The sequence below is a fragment of the Peromyscus californicus genome, unplaced genomic scaffold (assembly GCF_007827085.1).
Source record: "Peromyscus californicus insignis strain IS unplaced genomic scaffold, ASM782708v3 Scaffold_4__1_contigs__length_199733344, whole genome shotgun sequence".
In the NCBI taxonomy this organism is placed as follows: Eukaryota; Metazoa; Chordata; class Mammalia; order Rodentia; family Cricetidae; genus Peromyscus; species Peromyscus californicus.
The window spans coordinates 18,686,595-18,692,760 of NW_026294562.1; the positions used below are offsets into that span (position 1 = coordinate 18,686,595).

Below are 6,166 nucleotides of genomic sequence, written 5' to 3' on the forward strand. Positions count from 1 at the left end.
CATCTAGGTTAGTTCTGTAATTTGGTGATGTGAATGGTACTACAATAAATATAAGCATTTCTGTAGTAATCTGGCTTTGATTCTTGTGAATGTGTACCAAGAGGCGCTATGAGAGGATCACATGGAAGTTCTGGTTTGAACTGTTTGAGGACTCTCCAGGCTGAATGCCACCGTGGCTGCTACTTCACACCCCGGCCGCAGTCAATGAGGACTCTCCAGGCTGAATGCCACCTTGGCTGCTACTTCACACCCCGGCCGCAGTCAATGAGGACTCTCCAGGCTGAATGCCACCGTGGCTGCTACTTCACATCCCGGCCACAGTCAATGAGGACTCTTACCCCACATCCTTGACTGCATTTGTTGTTGCTTTCTTAACAACATATAAACGAAATTTCTTTGGTTTATGAAAGGCATTCAAGTTATTATCTATTTTTTCTTGAGTGAGTTTTGGTAGTTTATGTTATTCAAGGAATTTGTCTATTTTACATGTTATTAAATTTATTGGTGTAAACTTTCATAGTTCTTCCTTAGTTTTTCGATGTATGCTGGGGTCTGTAGAAGCATCACCTGTTTCATTACCCAAATTGCTAATTTTTATCTTTTCTTTTTCCTGAGCAACCTGGATAGAATTTATTAATTTTACCAATCTCTTCCAAGAACTAAGCTTTTAGTTTTCTTGACTTGAATATTTTTCTTACTTTTAAAAATCTATTCCCACTGTATTTTTATCTCATGATTTCAACTTACTTAAAATGTTTTCTCTTTTTCCCCCTAGTTTTCTAAAGTGGAGGCTGAGATCACTGATAACTTCCATCATTGCCTTTTCTTTAGTTTTTAAAAACTAAATTAATTTACTATTACTGTGTGTGCATGATGTGTGTATGGAGGAGAGGACACTCCGGGAGGCGGGGTGTCAGAGGACAAGTTTGTGGAGTCAGTTCTCTTCTGGAAAAAACTTTGTGTGGGTCCCAGGGATCCCAGGAAGCCAATGTCTTTCCCTGCCAAGTCACCTGGCCTACCCTCTCCTTCTTTTCTGATGGATACTTTGTGCTCTCGGCTTACCCTGAGTATTGCTTCAGCACTACCCCATAAACGTTAATGTGCGTTTTCATTTTCTTCCAGTTAAGAATACTTTCTAATTTCCCCTCTGGTTCTTATTTGATTCATAGGTTATTTAGAAGTTATTTAATTTGCAAATGCTTAGGGATTTTCCAGAGATAGTTTCATTTGTTTCTTTCCATTTTAATTCCATTGTGGTCACAGAACATACTTCGTATGACATGAATTCCTTTAAACTGATTTAGACTGATTGTATGGATGGAACCGGGTGACTATCCTGTATCCACAGGACAAGAATGTGGATTCTGCTACCATGCGCATGTTCTGTAAATGTTAGTTCTGGTTACCTTGCCCATACCCTGATTCTCTTGGCACTTATTTTATGTGAGTAAATGCCTGTTTTGTTTTGTTTTTAAACCTCTATGCAAGCTAGACAAAATAAGAGCAATGTAATATGAGGTTTTATATTGTACATAAATGTACAAGTATGTCATATCACAACAGCACAGAGGCTGGATAGGAGATATGGGAGTGGGCATTTATACGTTTCTTACATAGTCCTTGGAGGATTGTAGTGTCAGGTGAAGGCCAGTGTGCTGCTTTGGGCATTTTACTTGTGCGTGTTATAAACACCATATCACATTATTACATCTGTTTAGTCAATTAGCTTTTAGGGAGATGTGAAAAACAAAACAAACATGCATTTTCCCACATAGTTAACATTTCCGGTTTTCTTTATTCTGCTCTGCAGACTGGTATTTTAATTTGTGGTCGTTTTCCCTCTGAAAGATTCTTTTTTTGACGTTCTTTAATCGCAGCAGATGAGTTCTTGGCTTTTGCTTTAGAAAGGTGTTTTCACAAGGTATATAACTCTTGGTTGACAGTTTTCCACTAATATGTTAATGACATTGCTCCACTCTTTGTTCATTTGGATTGTTTCCAGCTGTGTGGCCAAGCGGGGCATGAGGGTGAACATCTGTAATTCCAGCACTTGGGAGTTGGAGGCACGTGGATCTAAGCTCATGGCCAGCTTCAACTGCATACCCAGTTTGAGTTTTCTGTTAGAAGTTGAATGAATATCCTGCCTTGCTACTTAGTAGTAGTCTGGCCATTTAGCAGGGGTTAAATTTTGTTGCCGTTTCTTTGAACTCAGGTCCACAGTTGGAATCATTCTGATTCATGCTACCTCAACTACTGCTGTTGAACACTGGATGGTTTTGCTTTTGCTGGAGACTTGGCAATATTTATGAGTCTATGTTAACGAAGTCTTGGGACCGCAAGGAGAAACAGTGGTTACATACATAGCCACAGCAGTTAAGTTAACAGCAGCTAGTTCTTGGGTCACAAGGACTGTCACCTTGTTTGGGTATGTACATCAACTGCTATCAGAGAGGAAAGCAAGAATATCTTCGTTAATACTTCGATTTTCAGTGGATGCATCTTCTAAGCTCAAGCTGTATTTTTAGCAAAGTGTGCCAGGCCTGGATGCAAGTGCAAAAATTTCAACAGACACTCTGCAGGGTTTCCTCAATCTCTCCCTGTTTTTGAATAAATACTCTCAGCAACCAGACTGAAAAAGAAATATCACTGTATATGCATCCCCACTACAGTGAATACTGTAAGGACAAACTAATAATAGTGAGCCTTGGTGGGAATGTGGAGAGACGCTAACATCTCTGTTCTGTTGGGGATGTAGTGGGGTAGCCAGCATGGGAGGCAATGTAGTGACCCCTCAGAAAATTTAAAATAGAATGACCATGTGATGTAGAAAGCTCACTTCAGAATACGTATCTAGGAGAACTAAGATGGGGACCGGAAAGATGGTTCATTGGTCAAGAGCCTGTGCTGCTTCTGCAGAGATCCAAGTTCATTGTCCAGCACCCACGTCGGGCAGTTCACAACTGCCTGTAATTCACGTTTCAGGGCATTAGACGACCTCTTCTGGCCTCCAAGGGCACCTACATTCACATGTGTACACCTTCCCCACTGCACACGCGCGCGCGCGCGCGCGCGCGCACACACACACACACACACAATTAAAAACAAAAACATTAGAATTATACAACAACAACAACAAAACTAAACCAAAAAGAGGATCTCAGCACTCTACAGTGACACATACTTATAATCCCAGCAGAGACAGGGGGGAGGAGGCGGGGAAGGAGGTCCTCTTTGAGTTTGAGGCCAGCCTGCTTTGTGAGTTCCAAGTCAAAGCTGCACAGTGAGACCTGGTCTCAAAAAAAAAAAAAAAAAAAAGAAAAGACAAGAAAAGAAAAAAGAGGAGGGTCTGAAGGAGAGATTTGCTCATTGGTGCTCAGTGAGACCTGGTCTCAGAAAAAAGAGGAGGGTCTGAGGAGAGGTTTGCTCACTGGTGCTCACAGCAGCACTAGTCAAAAGAGCCGAAAGGTGAATTCAGCTCACGTCCACTGAGTGGTGCATGGACCGAGTGTGGCAATACACAGGCACACTGGAACATCACTAGGCTATGAGCGGCAGTAAGTTCCGGCATATGCTGCAACATGGATGGACCTTGAGGATAGCCTGTGCTGTGTGAGTGTGGAATATCTAGGCGGTCAATTCATAGAGACAGAAGTGGCCCTGGGAGACTGAGGAATGCCCGAGACCGAGAGCTGCTTCGTGACTGTGGAGTTTCAGTTTTGTAGGGTGAAAAGTTCCAAAGAGAGCGGCCCGATTGGGATATTGTCGAACTATTGAATGACATATTTAGAAGTGGTTAAGTTCTATGGTATGCATCCCACTACAGTAAAAAAACAAAATCAAAAACAAAAACAAAAAAAACCCCAAAAAGCACAACCCTATAACAAAGTGCAAAATATATCAAAGTAAAGTGATAATAAATAAGAAATCCATTCACATAACATTAGAATTAAAAAAGAACCAAAAATTTTGCCAGAATATTTTTTGGAAAAGAAACATTGAGAATTCATCTAGAAAGTCCAGTTTCAAATAAACTTTTTTTTTTTTTTTTTTTTTTTTTTTTTGGTGGGAGAGGAGGGCAGGTCTGGCTATGGAGCCCTGGCTAGCCTAGAACTTGCTGTGTAGACCAGGTTGGCCTCACACCTGTGGCACTCCTCTGCCTCCTGAGTGCTGGGATTACAGGTGTGCACCACCATACCCAGCTCAAACATAGTCTTTCAACCACGTAACTAGAAATAGAACAGCTGCTGTTTTCAAATATGGATATTCTGTGTCTGCTTCCAACCTGAACTGTGTAACAGATATAACAGGTGTTTTAAGCCTCTCTTTACAAACCCCACGCCTGCATCTGCCCCATGTTCATTTCAGGGGATCACAGGTCTCCCAGGTATGGGTTTTGTTGCTTCCTCTGTGTTACTTAGTTCCAAGCACTTGAGTAGTACTTGATGCTAGGTTTCTGTATTGTAAAATACTCTGGATTTTTGTTCCAAATGGCTTGGTTAAATCATTTGAAAACATCATTTTTAAGATTTGTTAGATATACCTGGGTGGTAGTGGTGCAAACCTTTGATCCCAGTACTCGGGAGGTAGAGGCAGGTGGATCTCTGTGAGTTTGAGGCCAGCCTGGACTACAGAGAGAGTCACAGGACACCTAGGGCTTCCTCAAAAAAACAAAAAACAAAAAACAAACTAAATACATGAAAACCACCATCTCCACCACCACCACACCACCACCACCACCACCACCACCAACAACAACAACAAAACTCTATCATTTGTAGATATGTGCTACCTTCATGAACCTTGAGATTTCCAGGTTTGGCTGGTGGGAACAGACACATTCCTATCCTGTGTGGGTGTCACTCTCTTCCTCCTTCTTACGAATGTGCATGTCATCCTTGCGCAGGGGCCATGCTAATCTCTGTACCATTCCAGTTTTAGAATATGTGCTTCGGAAGTGAGCATGCTCACTTCTAACCAGTCCTGAGGTTCTAGATCGTCAGTTTCCTTCCATGTATGGCTGGTCAGTGTGCGGCTCCGTAGTCAAGTAGAATCCCTCTGCAAACGTGTAGAATGTCCACTGTCTGTTAGGGCTCTCCTTCCTCCTTTCTGTCCTAAGAACATTAGCGACCTTGGTCTCCCCACACCCTCAGCTCTGGTCCTCAACTCCGAGAGCTTGCCCAGCTCTGCCTGGGTCTCTTTTGTGACACTGTGGCTTGGGAACTCTCTCAAGGCGGTGAACGGGGAATTGTCATGCATGCCGTCCTTCTCGGAGATCATGGTCCTTCCGGTAGCCGGTGTTTTTCAAATTGTTGTTTAATGTATTTTGTTAACTTTTCAATTGCTTTAGGCGGGAGGGGAAGCCAGCCCCCACAGGCTGTTTCATACTGGCCGGAGGTAAAGGCCTGCAATTAAACATTAAGACACACTTCTGTTATTTGCATGTTTTGTGGAATAAGAATCATCTATGGATTCATCGAGTAAACCAATGAGCTTGCTCACTGGAAAATTGTTCTTGACCAAGTGACCTGTCCTTTGCTTCGGTAGCAATGCCGTTTGCTCATGTTAAAATGGCAGAACACAGCTACGCTGAGTCTGAACCAAAGCTGCACTAAATCACCGTGTGTGTACTTCCCGATGACTGCTAAACACAACTGTAGTTCTAGGCACAGCCACTTGAGCTGGAGCAGCGGCATTAAATCTTGGCCTCACTCAAGCACAGCCCGTTCTGTGGTTTGCTGTAGGGCTGACACGTCAATGACATTATGAGGAAGACGAAACTCAGAGGTAAGATTTATAAACATGTGCTCCCTGCTCTTCGATGAAGTGTCCCTGAAGACTTCAACGTAAAGTGGACCTCTCTAAGGCAAAATCCTGACCACGCTCGTGACTATGGAAATCTGACGGCAGCAAGTGCTGGCGATTGAGAGTGCTAGTGAAGTGAGGGAGCATAAAATACAGTGAAGGGACAGAAACTTGTGGTTGGAGCAGAGGAATGGCGGGGGTGTTTCAGACTGGAGCTGAGTTATTAGAGCGTAAGCGTTCTCTCTAGAGCCTGGATTCGGCAGTTACAGCTGTGTAACCTCAGGGGAGCTGCTGCATGCTCTTGCCCTCACAGGGATGAGACACCACGGTGTGTGCGACACCCTCCACAGTGAGCCTGGTGGAC

General features: G+C 43.2%; 1 non-coding gene across 1 annotated transcript; it reads right to left on the minus strand.

Moving 5' to 3' along the window:
- Nucleotides 1–4,858: 4,858 nt before the first annotated feature.
- LOC128095760 (U6 spliceosomal RNA) lies at nucleotides 4,859–4,962 on the minus strand. Its single transcript, XR_008213369.1, has one exon. It is a non-coding gene; the product is annotated as a U6 spliceosomal RNA (small nuclear RNA).
- Nucleotides 4,963–6,166: the final 1,204 nt, after the last annotated feature.